The sequence below is a fragment of the Delphinapterus leucas genome, chromosome 2 (genome assembly GCF_059928025.1).
Source record: "Delphinapterus leucas isolate spDelLeu-1000000601 "Yukka" chromosome 2, BTC_Dleu_Yukka2, whole genome shotgun sequence".
In the NCBI taxonomy this organism is placed as follows: domain Eukaryota; kingdom Metazoa; phylum Chordata; class Mammalia; order Artiodactyla; family Monodontidae; genus Delphinapterus; species Delphinapterus leucas.
In genome coordinates, this window is record NC_143130.1 from 132831938 (window position 1) to 132853559 (window position 21622).

General features: G+C 40.2%; 1 protein-coding gene and 1 non-coding gene across 18 annotated transcripts in view; both read left to right on the forward strand.

Annotated features, from left to right (window-relative positions):
• Nucleotides 1–21622, forward strand: part of FRMD6 (FERM domain containing 6) — a 357829-nt gene that overhangs the window by 133361 nt on the left and 202846 nt on the right. The window lies entirely within an intron of this gene.
• Nucleotides 11283–11389, forward strand: LOC149750293 (U6 spliceosomal RNA). The gene has a single exon (XR_016392311.1). It is a non-coding gene; the product is annotated as a U6 spliceosomal RNA (small nuclear RNA).

Consider the following 21622-nt stretch of genomic DNA (forward strand, 5'->3'; position numbering starts at 1 on the left):
GTCCGTCTGCCCTGGGGACCAGGGGGAAGGAAGAGTGCAGGTGTGGACTGATAAATGTCCACTGAGGAATACTGCTCCAGAGTAGAAGACATCAGAGACAGGGAGGGGAGCTGGGGCAGTCAGAAGCCAACACACATACAAAATGGCACCTCCAGATGCCTTCGGAAAGGAGCAGAGGGAGGGTGTGTGTGTGTGTGTGTGTGTGTGTGTGTGTGTGTGTGTGTGTCTTGTTGAGAGTGGAGTAGATGAAGTGAAACACTAACTTCCATTTGTCTATATTTACAACCCTTTAGAGCTTTAGAGCCAGATCATCTTGGGTGTGTAAACAAATTAGAAAGTGCTTGTCCTTCCCTAAATACAGGCAAAATAGACTGAATTTTAGTCTCAGATACTTATGAAAAGCTGTGGGCTTAGAACTCGGTATGTTTATTTTTATGATGGCACTTGGAATAAAATATTCCAAATTTAACATTTAAAAGGGAACAAACAAAGTAACCCGTTATGCAAATGGTATTATGGGATGGAGAGTCCCTGGGCAAAGGAAGATGAATGTATTCATAATTGTGTTTTAATCTTCTCCACTGGGAACAGCTCCTTGTCTATTCTAACCTGATTTTGCCAATCTTTGAGTCAAGAGATGGTGACTTTAATCTAGAACTTGGTCCAGATGACTATCAATTGCTTAACTATAAGGGATCTTGTAATTTTACCTCCAAATTGTAATGTCATTTATAATTCCCTTTGTCATTACAGAAAGATATCATTTTGAAAGACTGAATGATGAGCTTTGTAGCATACTTTTAATTATTATTTTTGTTATGAAAAATTTGAAACTGGGAAATAACAGGGACAATTAAGGAAACAATCTGAGATTGATATACTCCTCCCTCTAAATTATATTTTCCAATGGTTTATTTATAAAAGTTGACCAATCTGGCTTGAGTGTTTCTATACATACAAGGCCATATTTCTCCCCTGAGGAGTTTTCTGGCAGTCAGGCTAAGAGTAGTAATGAGTTTTCCAATCCAGACCAGCTGGAATCAAGGCTCCAAGTACTTTATTCTGTGCAAAGAATGCACCACTTGTCACATAGATATAAAAATTCTTAATGAAGCATTAATAAAGAGAGCTGTTTATCCTTCATAAGCTATTATAGAGGCCAATAAGAATGTAGAAGTATAGCTGTTTGACAAAGAGGGATGAATTGAATTTTTCTCAGTCATAGCTCTCTGAGCTATGTTGGTGGTAATAATAGAATCTCAAATGTTGTTCAATTACCCAGCCCTGATCCTGAACAAAGTTGAGTTTTCCTTCCTTAGGACCCAATTGCAAAGCATACAATTACCCCATTGTCACTGAGGCAGAGGCAGACACACTTCATCTTCTGTAGAACAATGGTCTGAAATGTAATCCTGCTACAAGATTAACGTCAAGCTACAGTTATTTCAGTGGTGGCCATGTTTGCAAGTGAAGACCATTCTCCAAGTGTGAGCAGTTCTCCAGTAAGTCCTGATGTGGTAGCTCACACATAGTACTGCCTCACTTTGTTCCTTGGAGGGTTGAACAGGGGTGATTAGTAGCTCTACAGTCCTTCCTCCCAAGCTCCTGTCTACAGCTATCAAGCCAAAGCAATGAAATTCCTGAATAGATGTGTCTAAGCTAAGAAATTCCTCCTGGACAAGTATAACATAAAAACAATTAAGGAAATTTCATCCGGCTAAGAGAAAACAATCATCTCAGCATGTTCCAGTTAACTCCTTATGAAGTAGGGTTTGCATAGAAAAAGGAATTTGAGGGTTCACAGAGTTATGGCTTCCATGGGGGCTCATCCCCATGGAATTAGGTGAAGCATTCCGTTAAAGCTTTGTTTGACAATTGAGTTTTCTTTAGTACCATGTAGAGTGTACCATAAAGATACACTGTAGTAAGGATAATTTATCTCATTTCATGGCACAGCAAAGGAATATTATTTTAAAATCAAGGGGAAGAGAGACTGCCATACATGGCACCCAGTCAGTGTGGGGCATGTCCTCCAAAGGCAGCAAAAAAGAGTACTAGAGTTCAGCTACTCCATTCTGCTGCTGCTGCGTAGCTGTGAAATCTTGGGCAAAACACTTACCTTCTCTGAACCTCATCTGTAGCAGTATATAGTCAGGATAAGTGTACTAATACTACTTGTGGCTATCTCCCAGGGGTGCTGGAAGGATCCAGTGGGGAAATGTATTTGAAACTTTTTTATAAAGTGTACTAAATACTATTTGTTACAGTGGTAGTAAATCTTTTTATTATTGATCTTACTTCTGCTGTAATCTAAGAAGAAAATAATTTTCTTGTGACCCTCATCATGTCTGAGGTCTGGTGCATTATCTCCCACTTCGGGAAATCTTAGCCATTAGGAATCAAAATGATACAAGCCTTATTCTGAGTATTAATCGGCTTCCTGACTGGGATGTTGCTGGAGGTTTGGATTATCATATTGCTACCATAGGATCATTTTCCCTTGAGTGGCTATGGCTATTGGGTTATAGCTCTCCCATCAAAAAAAAAACCACTCCCATCATAGAAAATATAGAATACTCAAGCAAGGCAACTCTCTTTGACACTTTGTTGATGCACGCACGCATACAGTCATTCATACATTAACTACATTTGATAAGCACTGTGTGCCAACACCAAGCTCAGGAGAGTGAAAAAGATTTTTGTTCTCAAGATGCTCACTGTTTCATTAACAATAAATTAAAATATTTGATACATGGTACACTAGACATCTCTTGCTTTTCTAATACCAATCCTGGGGATATGGTACATTGTAACAAATATTTGCTGAAAGAAATGAATAAAACACAGGCTACCAGTTTTCTTAGATGAAAGGACAAACTCACTGAGTTCCAATTTTGAGAGCCAACAGGAGTCTTGAGTTTTCTGAGTCAATATATCAGAGATTTCTCTTCCTGAAATCTAGAACAAAACCCAACTTTTAAGTTACTTTTCCAGTGCAAAAGGAGGTCATTGTGACCCTCTCACTGCAATGAAATGGTGTTTGTACTCACTGCCAACTCATCCTGTGTTGTGAAGAAGATTTTCCTTGGAGATGTATCGGAGAGAGAAAAAAGGAATGAAGGGGTCATTGAGACAGGAACTTCTGGTAGCACAAAATCTGGGGAGATATACTGCTGGTGAGTCTGGGCTTGATAAACCCTGGGGTTCTTGGCCACAGATACATTATCAATAACTGTGAAATAGGCAACATGATTTGCCTTGGCACAGTATTTTAAGAGATATCCCTGCACTCATTAGCAAAGCTTATTTGTAAACAGATGTGCCTACTTTGTCCTAAGGAATGGTATTGTCAAACACTTCTGCTCTTTCAAAGACAGCATTAAGAAAATGAAAAGGCAAACCACAGGATGGGAAAAAATATTCACAATGCGTGTATCTTCCAAAAAATTTTTCTCCAGATACATAAAGAACTTCTATAACTAAATAACAAAAGGACAAACAACCTAATTTAAAAATGGGCAAGGGATTTGAGCAAACTTATCACTGAAGAGATATGTGAATGGCCAAAAAACACATGAAAAAATGTTCAACCTCATTAGTCATCAGAGAAATAAAATTATATGCCACAATGAAACACCACTCTACACCCACTGGAATGGCTAAAATTGGAAAAGATGTGGAGTAACTAGTGCTCTTATACATGACTAATGGGAAGGTAAATTGGTGCAACCACTTTGGAAAAGTTAGGCCGTTTCTAATAAAGTTAATCACATAGTACTCTATTACCCACCAATTCCACTGTTGGGTATTATACTCGATATAGTTTAAAATATATGTCTACACAAATATTTGTACGTGGGTATTCACAGCAGCTTTTTCCTTAACAAGCAAGAACTAGAAACAAGCCAAATACCCATCAAGAGGTAAATGAATATACAAAGTGTGGTACAGCCATACAATGGACTTAAACTCAGCATTTAAAAGGAGTGAACTATTCACCTATGCAACAACATGGATAAATCACAAAAACATTATGCTGATCAAAAAAAGATAGATGCAAAACAATATGCATTTCATGATGCCAAAAAATACATATATAATCTACAGTAATGGAAAGCAGGTCAGTGGTCATCTGGGGCTGGGGGTGAGGAGGATGGTATTGCAGAAGGATTTGAGGAACTTTTTGAGGTGATGGAAATGTTCTGTATCTTGACTGTGGAGGTGGTTACACAAATTTACATTTGGTGAAACTGTACAGTAATGTAGGTGCATTTTGTTATACGTAAGTTAGGGTTCCATAAGGTTGTTTTTTAAAACTGACATAATGGAAGGACATACGTAAATGTACTAAAGTAGAACTAACATTCAAAGTATTTGTATTACATATAATTTGTAGTATTTTTTAACATCTTTATTGGAATATAACTGCTTTACAATGTTGTGTTAGTTTCTGCTGTATAACAAAGTGAATCAGCTATATGTATACATATATCCCCAGATCTCCTCCCTCTTGCGTCTCCCTCCCACCCTCCCTATCCCACCCCTCTAGGTGGTCACAAAGCACCAAGCTGATCTCCCTTGTGCTATGTGGCTGCTTCCCACTAGCTATCTATTTTCCATTTGGTAGTATATGTAAGTCCGTGCCACTCTCTCACTTTGTCCCAGCTTCCCTCCCCCTGCCCCCCATGTCCTCAAGCCCATTCTCTACAACTGCGTCTTTATTCCTGTCTTGCCCCAAGGTTCATCAGAACCTTTTTTTCTTTTTTTTTTAGATTGCATATATATGCGTTAGCATACGGTACTTTTTTTCTCTTTCTGACTTACTTCACCCTGTATGACAGACTCTATGTCCATCCACCTCATGACAAATAACTCAATTTTGTTGCTGAGTGATATTCCATTGTATATATGTGCCACATCTTCTTCTTTTTTTTTTTTTAATAAATTTATTTATTTATTTATTAGCTGCGTTGGGCCTTCGTTCCTGTGCATGGGCTTTCTCTAGTTGTGGCGAGCGGGGGCTACTCTTCGTGGTGGTGTGCGGGCTTCTCATTGCCGTGGCTTCTCTTTGTTGCGGGGCACAGGCTCTAGGCATGTGGGCTTCAGTAGTTGTGGCACAGAGGCTTAGTTGCTCCGCAGCATGTGGGATCTTCCTGGACCAGGGCTCGAACCCGTGTCCCCTGCATTGGCAGGCGGAATCTTAACCACTGCGCCACCAGGGAAGTCCCTGTGCCATATCTTCTTTATCCATTCATCAGCTGATGAACACTTAGGTTGCTTCCATGTCCTGGCTATTGTAAATAGTGCTGCAGCGAACATTGGGGTGCATGTGTCTTTTTGAATTATGGTTTTTTCTGGGTATATGCCCAGTAGTGGGATTGTTAGGTCATATGGTAATTCTATTTTTAGTTCTTTAAGGAACCTCCATACTGTTCTCCATAGTGGCTATATCAATTTACATTCCCACCAACAGTGCAAGAGGGTTCTCGTTTCTCCACACCCTCTCGAGCATTTATTGTTTGTAGATTTTTTGAATGATGGCCATTCTGACTGGTGCGAGGTGATACCTCATTGTAGTTTTGATTTGCATTTCTCTAATAATTAGTGATGTTGAGCAGCTTTTCATGTGCTTCTTGGCCATCTGTATGTCTTCTTTGGAAAAATGTCTACTTAGGTCTTCTGCCCATTTTTTGATTGGGCTGTTTGTTTTTTTAATATTGAGCGGCATGAGCTGCTTGTAAATTTTGGAAATTAATCCTTTGTCAGTTGCTTCACTAAAATATTTTCTCCCATTCTGAGGGTTGTCTTTTCATCTTGTTTATGGTTTCCTTTGCTGTGCAAAAGCTTTGAAGTTTCATTAGGACCCATTTGTTTATTTTGGGTTTTTTTTCCATTACTCTAGGAGGTGGGTCGAAAAGATCTTGCTGTGATTTATGTAACAGTCCGTTCTGCCTGTGTTTTCCCCTAAGAGTTTTATAGTGTCCAATCTTACATTTAGGTCTCTAATCCATTTTGAGTTTATTTTTGTGTATGGTGTTAGGGAGTGTTCTAATTTCATTCTTTTACATGTAGCTGTCCAGTTTCCCCAGCACCACTTAATGAAGAGACTGTCTTCTCCATTGAATATTCTTGCTTCCTTTGTCAAAGATAAGGTGACCATTTGTGCGTGGTTTTATCTCTGGGCTTTCTATCCTGTTCCACTGATCTATATTTCTGTTTTTGTGCCAGTACCATCCTGTCTTGATTACTGTAGTTTTGTAGTATAGTCTGAAGTCCAGGAGCCTGATTCCTCCAGCTCCATTTTCCTTTCTCAAGATTGCTTTGCCTATTCGGGGTCTTTTGTGTTTTCATACAAATTTTAAGATTTTTTGTTTTAGTTCTGTAAAAAATGCCATTGGAAATTCGATAGGGATTGCATTGAATCTGTAGATTGCTTTGGGTAGTATAGTCATTTTCACAATATTGATTCTTCCAATCCAAGAACATGGTGTATCTCTCCATCTGTTTGTGTCGTCTTTGATTTCTTTCATCAGTGTCTTATAGTTTTCTGCATACAGGTCTTTTGTCCCCTTAGGTAGGTTTATACCTAGGTATTTCATTCTCTTTGTTGCAGTAGTAAATGGGAGTGTTTCCTTAATTTCTCTTTCAGATTTTTCATTGTTAGTCTATAGAAATGCAAGAGACTTCTGTGCATTAACTTTGTATCCTGCTACTTTACCAAATTCATTGATTAGCTCTAGTAGTTTTCTGGTAGCATCTTTAGGATTCTCTATGTATAGTATCATGTCATCTACAGACAGTGAGAGCTTTACTTCTTGTTTTCAGATTTGGATTCCTTTTATTTCTTTTTCTTCTCTGATTGCCGTGGCTAAAACTTCCAAAACCATGTTGAATAATAGTGGTGAGAGTGGGCACCCTTGTCTTGTGCTGATCTTAGAGGAAATGGTTTCAGTTTTCCGCCATTGAGAATGATGTTTGCTGTGGGCTTGCCTTATATGGCCTTTATTATGTTGAAGTAGGTTCCCTCTATGCCCACTTTCTGGAGAGTATTTATCATAAATTGGTGTTGAATTTTGTCAGAAGCTTTTTCTGCATCTACTGAGATTATCATATGGTTTTTATCCTTCAGTTTGTTAATATGGTGTATCACATTGATTGATTTGTGTATATTGAAGAATCCTTGCATTCCTGGGATAAATCCCACTTGATCACAGTATATGATCATTTTAATGTGCTGTTGAATTCTGTTTGCTAGTATTTTGTTGACGATTTTTGCATCTATGTTCATCAGTGATATTGGCCTGTGGTTTTCTTTTTTTGTCACATCTTTGTCTGGTTTTGGTATAGGGTGATGGTGGCCTCATAGAATGAGTTTGGGAGTGTTCCTCCCTCTGCTATATTTTGGAAGAGTTTGAGAAAGGTAGGTGTTAGCTCTTCTCTAAGTGTTTGATAGAATTCACCTGTGAAGCCATCTGGTTCTGGGCTTTTGTTTGTTGGAAAATTTTTAATCACAGTTTCAGTTTCTGTGCTTGTGATTGGTCTGTTCATATTTTCTATTTCTTCCTGGTTCAGTCTCGGAAGGTTGTACTTTTCTAAGAATTTGTCCATTTCTTCCAGGTTGTCCATTTTGTTGGCATATAGTTTCTTGTAGTAGTCTCTCATGACCCTTTGTATTTCTGTAGTCTCAGTTGTTACTTCTTCTTTTTCATTTCTAATTCTGTTGATTTGAGTCTTCTCCCTTTTTTTCCTGTTGATTCTGGCTAATTGTTTATCAATTTTGTTTATCTTTTCAAAGAACCAGCTTTTAGTTTTATTGATCTTTGCTATGGTTTCCTTCATTTCTTTTTCATTTATTTCTGATCTGATCTTTATGTTTTCTTTCCTTCTGCTAACTTTGGGGTTTTTTTTGTTTTTCTTTCCCTAATTGCTTTAGGTGTAAGGTTAGGTTGTTTATTTGAGATTTTTCTTGTTTTTTGAAGTAGGACTGTATTGCTATAAACTTCCCTCTTAGAACTGCTTTTGCTGCATCCCATAGGTTTTGGGTCATTGTGTTTTCATTGTCATTTGTTTCTAGGTATTTTTTGATTTCCTCTTTGATTTCTTCAGTGATCTATTGGTTATTTAGTAGCATATTGTTTAGCCGAGGCTTGATTTGTGACCCAGGATATGATCTATCCCAAAACAAATGGTAAAAGCAAAACTATATAGAGAAAATCACACAAAGAAACGGACACTTACAAAAAGAGAAGAAAAAAGAAAAGTGAGACAGCAACCAAACCAATAAAGAAACCCACAACTGAAAACAATCACTAAAAACTAAACTAAGATAACCGTAAAACGAAAACCAAGTCAAACACAGATTGCAACCCCGAAGTCCACAGTTGCCCCTGAAGTCCACTGCCTCAATTCTGGGAACATTCATTGTCTATTGAGATATTCCACAGATTCAGGGTTCACCAAGCTGATTGTGGGGATTTAATCCACTCCTCCTGAGGCTGCACAGAGAGATTTCCCTTCCTCTTCTTTGTTTGCACAGCTCCCGGGGCTCACCTTTGGTTTGGGCCCCGCCTCTGCGTGTAGACCACCCTCAGGTGTCTGTTCCCGCCCAGACAGGAGGGGGTGAAAGCCGCAGCTGATTAGGGTTCACTTGCTCACTCAGGCCGGGGAGCGGGAGGGATACGGCAGTCATAGTTGGGATGTGTGCGGCGAGCCTGCAGTGGCAGAGGCCAGTGTGAAGTTGCAACAGCCTGAGGCGTGCTGTGTATTCTCCTGAGAAAGTTGGCCCTGAATCACAGGACCCTGGCAGTGGCGGGCTGCACAGGCTCCTGGGAGGGTGTGGGGAGTGACCTGTGTTTGCACACAGGACCCTTGGTGACAGTGGCAGCAGCGGTGGTGGTCTGTGCCCACCTCTGGGGTCCAATCCTTGTACACCCTGAAACAATGGTCTCTTGCCTCTTTGGCAGGTTCAGACTTTTTCCCGGACTCCCTCCCAGCTGGATGTGGCGCACTAGCCCCCTTTCAAGCTGTGTTCAGGCAGCCAACCCCAGTCCTCTCCCTGGGATCCGACCTCTGAAGCCCAAGCCTCAGCTCCCAGCCCCCACCTGCCCCAGCGAGTGAACAGACTAGCGTCTCAGGCTGGTGAGTGCTGGTTAGCCCTGATCCTCTGTGTGGGAATCTCTCTGCTTTGCACTCTGCACCCCTGTTGCTGTGCTCTCCTCTGTGGCTCCGAAGCTCCCCGCCGTCCCTGCCAGTGAGGGGACTTCCTAGTGTGTGGAAACTTTTCCTCCTTCACAGCTCCCTCCCAGAGGCACTGGTCCCTATTCCTTTGTCTGTTTTTTTTTTTTTTTTCATTTTTCTTTTGCCCTACCCAGGTTCATGGGGATTTTCTTGCCTTGTTTTCTTGTTCTGAGGTCTTCTGCCAGTGTTCAAGAAGGTTCTGTAGGAGTTGTTCCACATGTAGATGTATTTTTGATGTATAGTGGGGAGGAAGGTGATCTTCACATCTTACTTCTCCACCATCTTGAAAGTCCAGTAGTAAGTATTTTTGGTATGGTAGAATGTAAAGAGCTAAAACAAGATTGGAGTACATAATGTGAAAGAAATATTACCATCATATTCTTCCAACAATCATACTGTGATATGTCTCAGGGAATATGAAACACAAGGTACTTGAATCTTCAGGAAACATTTACATATTTATGTCTTTTGTCTTCCAGTAGAGAATGTATAGCCTTAAAAACAAGGACTGGCATCATTTTTATTTAAATTCATGGCAGAGAAGCATTGATTTGTTGATATTGGTGGGCAGGTTAAGAAACTTAAGTGCAAAAACCCTAGCTAAGAGGTAGGTCTTAACCTCAACCAAAAGAAGAAGAAGAAATAAAAGAGACTTGCAGGGGCCAAGTGTTTTGAAATAATAAATTTCCAATAAAGAGATGCTGTGATATGACAGATTAGTCTCCCAGGGTCGCCAGTTTCAGGGAATTGCTCTGTGTACTTTGTAGACACAGATTTCAGCCTTGACCCCATCTATTCCTTCTCCCTGGAGTACATCTTGGGTCCAAGTCTCACATCTATTCTGTAGAAGACACTGAGATTCTGCTCAGACACGAGCCAGTACAAGATAGAGACCCGCGGCCTACCCACCTTTCTCACTGGAATCTTGGCATTGGAAGTGGCATGTGGGGAGCTTAATACGTATTCTGAAATGATCAGGTCTTATTTCATCCCTAAAATTCTGTTTCCCTACTTTTCTTTAACTCACCAAGACAAATTTGTAAAGAGTAGAAGTGATGCTTGTGTACCATAAATGTTTATCTCTGAACAAATCATATTTTTGGTCACAGCTGGTTTAAACCTACTTATTTATGTAGACCTTTTTCTGAGCAGTGTTGAGTACTCACTTAATATGCAATTGAAAATGTGGTGTATGGAATGAATACCTTTGATTGTAGTAATCATTTTAAATGTACCAGGATTAAAGGTCATTTAAATAACTCATCTGTGGAAATATAAAGTGAAAAGATGACATTCTTAATTTAGTTGTTTCTTAGATTTGTTCTTTAGCAGAATTTTGAAAGTGGCTTAAATATACCTCATACTGATTTACCCAAGACCATTCATCAAATCAAAAATGGGTTCTTATATAAAATGTCTTATTTCTAAATGCCAGAAAATAATCTGGTCTTAACCTAGAAAATTTTAGGTTATGAATGACATGCAAACAATATCATTTTAGTTGCATATTTTATGTGTGGTTATTTCTACGTGAAGACATAAATCTAGAAAGCAGGGACAAGAGTAATATAACAAATGATGGGCAAGTTAAACTTAGCCTTTGCCGAACAGACAGGCTTTACATGTTTCAGTTAGCTTTGTTGTTTAGGTGTCTGTCCATCATATTGCTGTTATAAAATCCTTCAGTACCATGTTTCAGGAGTACTAGCACCATAATGAGAATGCCTGTTTTTCCCCTCTACTTTTTTAGAAAGGGCTCTAGGAAATGGAACATGAATTTAAAGTTCAGTCACAAGTATCTGCATCTTAGCATCATCATAAAATCATGGATTTGACAAATTTGCACAAGTGTACCCCTTTAGGGATTTGGAAAGAGAGTGTTGCATGTCCCTCTGGACTGAAAATACTTCCTATGCCAGAAATTTCCCCAGCAACTAGAACAAATTAGATTTGGCCTGGAGGACTCAGACCAAAAATAAATCCTGCTGTGGGCAAAGTTAAAATATAATAGAAATTGAAAATGCAATACATAATATAAAATTAATGTACACTATTTCAGCAGCACGTGTACTCAGATTGGAACAATAAGGGGACGTTAGCATGACACCTGTGCAAAGATGGCATGCAAATTTTTGTATGCTTCTCATTTTATAAAAATGTAAGCTAAAGATGTGATCTGCATAGGATAAAAACCACACAGAAATACAACACAATGTAAACAAGTAATTATCTCAGGGAATTAGGACTACAGTTTTCAAACCTCTCTATATTTTAAACATTTTGAACAGTAGGGGTATATAAATACATAATCAGAAAAAAATAAAATAAGCATTTAGATATAAAATGATATGTTCATTCAAGCTATATGACTACCTGAAGATAAAAGCAGAATTGACCAAAAGTGAATTAATTTTTTTTTTTTTTTTACTTTAAGCAAACCTAATACCTTAGGAAAATGACTTTCAAGTTATTTTGAGTACTGAAAGCTTTTGTAAATATAAAATGTTATGCTGACACCCAGCACATGAAACAGGCAGGAGAGGAGCCTCTGGTGGGGTAGGGTAAGAATGGAGGACCAGATGAGCCATCGCTTCAGCATTCCATGGCCCTGGAAAGCACCTGCACAGAACCTGGGGCACTCAGACCTGGAAAACCACTGGCTATGGCCATGGCTTGTGAACTAGGCAATCAACTCTCAATATAGAACCCACATACTTGATGTCTTTGGAGCCTAACACAATGCTCTTGATATGGTTGGTCTTCACTAAATGTTTACTGCGTGGCTGCCCAGCCAGCTTTTTTTCATTGGCCATCTGGCCTTTATGATGTAGAATAGGATGGTGACAACTTCAAGGTCCTACCCAAATTGTTTGCCTTGGAACTGCCCTAGCACCTGATGACTCCTGCATTTAGAGCATCAAGTCCTGGCCATGAAGTGAACTGCTGAACACATGCACACCTGCAATTTAGGTTCCACCTAAGTGTAAAAGCAGACTTACTAAAGTTGCCTGTATTCAATGTTCGTAGTCTGGAAGTGTGTTACGTGACAATGCTGTTGACGGAATTGTGCACAATAAAATGCATATAGTGGGAAGCAGATGGTTATTACAAAGATGATGTAAATGTGCTTTGCAGATTATTTTGTGCCGGCAAGGTCATGGGTAAAGCCTCCAGAAAGATGCGGAGTTGAGGAAAGAGCTCAGCTGCTTAGACCATGCATGCTTCTTGCCATTTTAGAGTTGCCTGTTTTTGTATACACACGCATGCACACAAATTAGCATTTTATGTACTAAAATATACAAATTAACACATGTAGTTTGCTAGCACAGTGTAGTGGTTAAGAGCCTGGATTCTGAATTCAGACTTCTCGAGTTCAAATCTTGCCTCCGCCTCTGACTAAGTATGTCACTTTGGGTAAGTGAGTTTACTTCTCTGTGCCTCAGTTTTTTCTTATATAAATTGTGGATGAAAATATAACTATGTTGTAGACTTAAAATTTAATATATAGCAAGGTCTTAGAATAGTTCCAGACACATACTAGTCACCCAATAAATGGTACCTATTATCATTTTATCATTATGTCATGCTTATATAATGATAAAACTTTGATAAGTGTTTCTTGGCGGAGAAGGTCTGCTGTGGTCCTGGAGAGGTCCTTTACACCCTGTATTGTTCTCTATCATTGGATTTGATGGTCTTCTATATGGATTACTTTTATTTTTAGTTACAGCAGGGGTTATGGTACAGGAAGATTTTTACTTTTTCTTCTTTTATATCCCTCTATTAAAGAACACAAAATCTAGGATGGATAGATCAATAAATACATAGCTAGATAGATGATAGATAAATACAGATTTTTAAAAATACAAATGGAAGAGGAAATGAGCCTTAGGCTTGATTTTAAGAACCTGTCTTTCTTCACATGATGTTACACTTTTCACTGCTTGATTTTTCTTTTCTTTTGTTTTTTTTTAAATTTTTATTGGAGTATAGTTGCTTTACAATGTTGTGTTAGTTTCTGCTGTATATATGTACCACATCTTCTTTATCCATTCCTCTGTCGATGGACACTTAGGTTGCTTCCATGTCCTGGCTATTGTAACAGTGCTTCATTGAACATTGAGGTACATGTATCTTTTTGAATTATGGTTTTCTCCCGTTATATACCGATGAGTGGGATTGGTAGGTCATATGGTAGTTCTACATTTAGTTTTCTGAGGAACCTTCATACTGTTCTCTGTAGTGGCTGTACCAATCTACATTCCCACCAACAGTGTAGGAGGGTTCACTTTTCTCCACATCCTCTCCAGCATTTATTTTTTATAGATTTTTTGATGATGGCCATTATGACCAGTGTGAGGTGATACCTCACTGTAGTTTTGACTTGCATTTCTCTAATAATCAGTGATGTTGAGCATCTTTTCATGTGTTTGTTGGCCATCTGTATGTCTTCTTTGGAGAAATGTCTATTTAGGTCTTCCACCCATTTATTCATTAGGTTGTTTGTTTTTTCAGTGCAATCCCTATCAAATTGCCAATGGCATTTTTCACAGAATTAGAACAAAAAATTTCACAATTTGTATGGAAACAGAAAAGACCCTGAATAGCCAAAGCAATCTTGAGAAAGAAAAACGGACTGGGAGGAATCAGGCTCCCTGACTTCAGACTATACTACAAAGCTACAGTAATCAAGACAGTATGGTACTGGCACAAAAATAGAAATATAGATCAATGGAACAGGATAGAAAGCCAAGAGATAAACCCACGCACCTATGGTCACCTAATCTATGACAAAGGAAGCAAGAAAATACAGTGGGGAAAAGACAGCCTCTTCAATAAGTGGTGCAGGGAAAACTGGACAGCTACATGTAAAAGAATGAAATTAGAACACTCCCTAACACTACCCACAAAAATATACTCAAAATGGATTAAAGACCTAAATGTAAGGCCAGACACTATAAAGCTCTTAGAGGAAAACATACGCAGGACACTCTTTGACATAAATTGCAGCAAGATCTTTTTTGAACCACCTCCTAGAGTAATGAAAATAAAAACAAAAATAAACAAATGGGACCTAATGAAACTTAAAAGCTTTTGCACAGCAAAGGAAACCATAAACAAGACGAAAAGACAACCCTCAGAATGGGAGAAAATATTTGCAAATGAAGCAACCAACAAGGGATTAATGTCCAAAATACACAAAGAGCTCATGCAGGTCAGTATTAAAAAATCACTGCTTGGGCTTCCCTGGTGGCGCAGTGGTTGAGAATCTGCCTGCCAATGCAGGGGACATGGGTTCGATCCCTGGTCTGTGAAGATCCCACATGCCACGGAGCAACTAGGCCTGTGAGCCACAACTACTGAGCCTGCGCGTCTGGAGCCTGTGCTCCACAACAACAGAGGCTGGGATAGTGACAGGCCCACGCACCGCAATGAAGAATTGCTGCAACTAGAGAAAGCCCTCATACAGAAACGAAGACCCAACAAAGCCAAAAATAAAAATAAATAAATAAAATAAATTTTTTTAAAAAATCACTGCTTCATTTTTAACCCCCAGTACATATCATTCCAGTAGATCTCCCTTCCTTCTGTCTCCTTTTGTGCTCATTGTATCATGATGGCTGACCTATGAGTTTCGTTTCATCTTACATTTCTTCTGGAGCAGGGCACACTCTCCCATACCCTTGTTCTAAAGGGAAAGTTGTAAAATAGAAAAGATTTATTATTTTTGTTCCTTTAAAAGGTCACATGCATCACTTGAAAGATTCTCTGTTAGGCTCAGACTCTGCCTTCAGGAAGTTGAGTCTTTTGAAGGAGAAGGATGAGCAAATACAAAAGTGCAAGTAGATGTCATAACCACCATGAAAGGAGTGAGCTCTGCATCCCCGGGGGACCCAGGAGGGTCAGGAAGAAGGCTGAGGGGGAGATGCCTATTCTGAGATGTGAAGGACAGGAGGAGAGAGCTGGGTCTTTTGTCCAAGTATGAGCAGTAAGTCATAACTCGGTCTTTCCTTCTTAACCAGTCCTCCCCCAGGGCTGTCCCTGCTCTTAATAGCAACTGTGCTCTACCGACTGAAATGGACAGTTAAATGATTATCTCTAAACCAGAGAGTCAAGGCCATGTGCTAGAGAATATAGTACTTTGCATTCCAGGGGTGGTTTTCTTTAAAAGGTGGAGCAGTCACTATGCCCCGCTGGTACCCCTCACCCTTATCCCTAAGTGCACAGGACTCCCAATAGCCATGGCTTCTTTATTCAGAGACTTTCTCTGGTGTCTGCAGCCCACTTTGCTACACACTCCAGGCAAGAATTCCTGACCCCCAGGAGCAGTCGCCCTTCAGTAGCTGATAGGTGTTGGGGTATAAACACTCCAGCAACCTTGCCCCTTCCGGGGATGGCTCTGAGGTGTGTGTTTCCCCAGAAACCATCCTGGTTGCCAGCAATGATAGCTGCCTTCCCGTACCTGTCTCGCTTTCCCGTCACCCAGTGATGCTGTCTTCACCTTCCTTCCAAATAAACCACGGATAAACCTCAAATCCTTGCCCCAGCATCTGCTTCTGAGGGAACCTAAATGAAGACTCATGAACAAAGCACATTTGCAAACAAACAAAACATCACTTTCAATATTGTCCCTCCACTCCTTTACTGTCCATTGAACCCTCTCTTCTCTGTTTGCACGTGTGGCTCTAAATGTCTGATCATGCGTGCTTGCTCCTCTACCTCTCTCTGTATCGTAAGGGCTTTGAGAATGTACATTAAATCCCTCATCTTTGTATCTCCAGGACTCAATACACGCTTGCTAAGTGGATTTCCTGTGGGCGCTTCCATCCTCCTCCAGGGAGAATATGCATCGGCTCAGGATATTTTACAAAACTCCCGAGTCTGGTGCACAGTGTCCTGAAAGAGAAGCAACACTGGTAATTTTTCACAGTTAAATTTAACCCCTGCCCGTGAGGAAAGCACATGCATTATGGTGCTTCAACTTCTTGGTCTCTAAAGTGAGGATTAAATAACACTTGCCATGATTTATTGTCGGGAAAGTGCTTTGAAACTTTAGTGAGAGTCTATAGATTAAAATAGTAGCCACTGTTCCATCATTTAAATAATCTCATTGGCAAAGACCATGCATTAATCATCATAGCTGAGTATTTTTATGTTCACTGAACATCTTTCATCTGAGAACATCACCATGGTTTATAAACATTAACTGAATGTCGTCCTCATGACAACACCCAGACTTGTCCTTTACATGAATTGATAAACTGAGACCCGAGATAGTTAAACAGCTTGTTCCAAAACACCCAGAATCCGGGGCAAGAAACAGGTTACTGCTAGGCGAGTTAGCAGTCAAGAGAGAATCCTGTGTACATATTTGGTTGGATGAGACAAATAGATCAGATAGGCAGACCCATAAGGAAAGTAGCACTGTCTTCTTTCTCTGCTCCTCATAGAAGCAATCTGGGATTATTGATGGAGTCTCAAGAAAAACCTCCACGAATAACAGGTTTCATGAATTATGAAAACTTTACAGAATAGTTGAGTTGCTTTGTGCTGAGCAGCTACTCTCTGTGCATGCCAAAGAAGCCCATTCAAGTGGCTCTATATGTTTTATGCGCCTGACAGTAAAAATAACTGTACCTTCCAGCCAGATATAGAGGGAAGGCTGTCGTACCTTTATGGAAGACAGATGGGCGAGGCATACATTAAAACAGCTTCCATTACAATAAGATGTGATCCCTCTGTCTCAGCAGCTGTTCTGCAAACAGAGCAGGGACCTTTCATCAAGGCTGGCACTTGCTGACCGGGAATTGTCAGTTCCTCCTGCTTGTGCCCTGGGATTGGTGGGTGAATTCCCACTTTGGCCAGTGGGTCACCAGCTGAGAGGTGTGAGGGACTCCCTGGCTCACAGACACCATGTTGTCTTTCCCCAGCCGGTCCCCAGTGAGCACCAAAGTCGATAACACCAGGATGTGAGGCACAAAGCAGATTTGCAGCCTGCTTGTATCTGCTGTGTGGTTTTGGGAAAATCACTTTACCTTTCTGTTTTTCAGGTCCTCAGCTATATGATGAGGCATTTAAAATGGAACTGTAATTTTCCATCTGTACCATGAAACCCCTGCATTTTAGGAGATTTTTCAGGAGCCACTGAAAAAGTCCCCAAAGGTAGAGCACCACCGAAAGAACAAAAAAAGGCTTCTTGCTCCCCCTCAGAAAGTTTGAAAACCACCGGTTCTGATATCTGCTTTTCCTAATTTTGAAAACATAAAGGAAGTCATCTGATCTGATATCCTATGGTTCCTTTATATCATAGTAGAATGGAATTGAATCATGTCAGGGCAGAGAGACCTGCCAGCAAAACTGGTCAGTTAGTGGAGGAGCAACTAGGAAGCTTCATCAAGTCAACCCTCCACGGCCACCGGTCCCCAGTTGCCAGGGCTCAACAGAGCTTTCCCAGCAAAGGGTGCTGCTTCCTCCTCTGTCAACTTCATCGTAAGGGCTCTCTCGTTCCATAGTCCCCACACCTCCTGTTCAGAAACTCACTGTAACCATCACACGCCGGTCTTTCAATAGTCTGCCTTGTGGGATGTGCTGGCAGAAGAGCCGTAGGCCTAGAAACATGGCGTTTTGTGTTTCCTTTTCATGCCTCTTCTCTAAATGAGGAAGAAAAGTAACACTTTATAGTGTCTGAAAACACGTATTAATTATGGTGGTAGACAACTTGGGGTTAATCCTGGCTACTATACTTCCTAGTAGCTTTTTGGCCTTGGGCAAGTTACATAACTTCCCTATGTTTTAGTCTACACGTCTATAACAAAACAAGGATAATAGTAACAATAATAACAGTAACATCTACCTACCATTCAGGATTGTTATGACAGTTAAATGAATTAATATGTATTAATGCATGTAAAGTACTGCCATTTAGTAAGCATTCCAGAAGTGTCTGCTAATTTAAAAAATACAAATGCACATATACATACATATATCTGTGTTATATATATCTATCTATATCGCTCGATCGATTGATAGACAAATATAAAAAGGTACCTACTACTTTGTCCAGTTACTAGGCCAGGCATTTTATCAACATTGCTCATGTCTGTGTATTTATTATATACCTACTAGCAATCATCTCACCCTTATGGATGAGGATAAAGAACTGAAATTTCTCACTGTTCTTCAAAAAGTTAAACAGAATTACCATAATATCCAGCAATTCTACTCTTAGGTATATAATCCAAAAGAATTGAAAGCATGAACTTGAACAGATCTCTGTACATCAGCGTTCATAGAAGCAATATCTATTCACATATTCACAACAGCCAAAAGGTGGGGAAAAACCCAAGTGTCCATCAACAGTTGACTAGATAAACAAAATGTGGTGGAATCATATTGAGTTATAAAAAGTAATAACTTTTTTATATGCTACAACATAGATGGGACTTGAAAACATTGCGAATGTATTCAATGTCACAGAATTGTATGCTTACAAATGGTTAAAATGATAAATATTGTATTATGTATATTTTACCACAGTAAAAAATAGTTAAAAAGAAAGAACTGAAATTTCTCCCCAAGCAAGTAGTAGGTATAAAACTGGGGTGTTGTTTCCTATTTCCTAGTCCCAACATCTCACCGCAGATCCTTCTACACTGAGAGACATATGTCTTAAACACCTCAACTGGCAAAGGTACCTGGCAGCCATATCTTAGAATGAAGAACCAACACAACCACTTCTACTCTTCTTTCTAGCTAAAGGACACATTTCCTGTGGTTGGAACAAATGCCCGACCACAAGGATCTAAGAGAGATTTTGCTGCTCACTTTCAACTTTGCGACAAGATGCCCTGGGAGGGCCACCTGGGTACAGGTAACAGTGCCTGCAGTGGTGTCTGGAGTCGCTCCTACTAGGTCATGAAAGCCAACTGTGACATTTTCAGGAATTTTGTGAGGCAGTTGTTAAACACAGCCACTACTAAAAATTAAATTCTATAAACTCGCAAATAAATTTTCTTCTAAACAAAGGTCATATATACTCATCACTTCCTACTTATTGTGCTACGTGTCCCTATTATCTACGCTCTGGAGGTTACGTACATCTATTGCATCTGGATGATGGGCGTACTACATAATGATGTGCACTGTGTGTCCCTTCCCAGCTCCCCTTTCAGTGGTGTCACATTGGAAGCTCATTACCAGCCATGGTGGGGGTATTTACACCACAGAAACTGGCAAGTGCTACAAGTCAGGATTTGACTTCTTGTTTTGGTGATTAGGTAGAGTTAATAATGGGAAAATATTAATAATACAGATTAAACTTAAAATTGTGTTGTATCTACCACAAAATACCTATTAATTTTTGTAACTTTACAATGTAGAGACCAGGAAGACACCACCCTAACAAAGGGATCAAGGTTAACATCACCAGCAATAAGATATATGTATATTATATACCCCTTGATGTCCTCAGTCTGACCCAACCTACTTTTCCAGGCATAAGAGCCACCATTTGCATCCTCACCCCCTTTGCCATGGCGAGTCCGCTGGCTCACTGTTGCCTGGACCCACTTTTTACTTTCCTGCCTTTTATGCCTGGCCATCACTCCACTCCTGCCTGGAATAACTTCTCCCTTCATCTCTGCTCAGATGAATCCTGCCCCTTTAGCAGGTACAATGTCCATTCTTTCTTTCTCTTACATGGAACTCTCCATGAAGGTCTCCGCAATCTCCCCTCTTGCAACTCCTGTATTACTTCCTGTATTATTATTTCCTACAGTGCCATTCATTTGGAGATTACATGATGTTTTGGATTGGTGGATTGTGTGGATTGTTCGATTGTGTTTGTGTGCGTTTATGTGAAATCCTCCCACATGACTTTAAGCCCCTAATAGCAGAGACTAACTGCTTCATATGCTTCTATAAATCATTCCAGAAACTTACTATGTATTCAATAAATATTTGTTGGCTGCTTTTAAAAACAAATGGCAGACACCAGCACTAAAGTTCTAGATTTTGTTGCTTTCTTCAATGTTAAACTTTTTAAGCAAATTACTTGCCTCTAGGAACTTTTTACTTCTGAGTCTTTCAGATAGAAGGATCAACATCATTATGCCAGATTTGTATAGGACCTGTCATCCGTTGGTTTCAGTACTGAAAACCACTGTCCACCTTCTAACAGTGACAGCAATAAGAAGACAGAGCTCAGCCTTAGGTTATCCTAAAGCCCACTCAACCTCATTTTGTAAATCTTTGTCAACCTCATTTTGTAAATCTTTTGTCACACTGGCCGGCTCTTAGTAGGCCCTCAGTAAATGTTGTAAACATTTAGCCCTTTGAAGTCACTGAAGAATGTTCCCCTAGAACAGCTTGGAAAGTGATGTCCTACAAACACTGACTGTGTTGTCTCTTCCATGTTTGCCAGTGCTTGGGTTGCACACCTTTTGCAGCTCTCTTGATTTTTCCTCTGTAACCCTGTGATGAAGAGAGTGCCATTCAGAGGAATCACAATGCCACATGACCAAAGGCAAGACGCACTTAGGTTTTCGTTGTGCTTCAGGAAGAGTGTGAAGCTGTTCTGGGAAAGGGCAGGTTGGCGGTGTGGGGAACTGCTCTGCTTAAGAGATTTTGGCAATTACTTAACAGTGTTTACAGGATTTATTTCTCAAGGTAGTTTGATTTACAGAAAAGTTGCCTTAAAAAAAAAAAAAAAGCTGGCTAAAACAGGTTCCACATTTCATCTGTATGAGTTGTCCTGAATGGCATAAATTATTTTTCCTGAGGCTATTAGCTCAGAACACTGGTATTTTATGGGAGCCGAATGCAGGGAGCTCATGCCTGCCTCTGCCCAGTTTGTCATACCTGCTAATCCCGTCTTTAAATAAAAGAGCATCCTCTTGAACTCTATCAGTAAAATGTCATGGTCTCAAAATGAGGACATTGCAAGGTCCTCGGGCCCAGGTTTCCTGCTCTTTGCTAGGATGTCATTCATCTCCTCTACACCACGTGCAGAGAGCGTCTCTGGGTCCTGGCTGAGGCCGCACCTTGTGTCACTGTACACTGGTCAACTCCCTTCATTTTCAGTGTTCATTGCAGATGTCTTTCTTCAGCGCTGATCCCTTTATCTCTGTCAGTTGCAGTGAGGCCAATAGGAGGAGAACATTATGTGGACCAGCAGATTGCCGCTCCCGGGAGGGCGGGGAGAGAGCTAAATTTGCAGCCTTGGGTTGACTGGTGCTGTGCTGAGGTGAGGCAAATCTGCCAGCTCCTTGCACAACCAAGGAGGCAAGTCAGTGGAGGGTGAGGGCGCACAGAGACCTCACCCCATTCCTGTCTGCCTGCACAGACTTGTTCACACAGTTCAAACGGCTGCAGATCCGTTCATTCC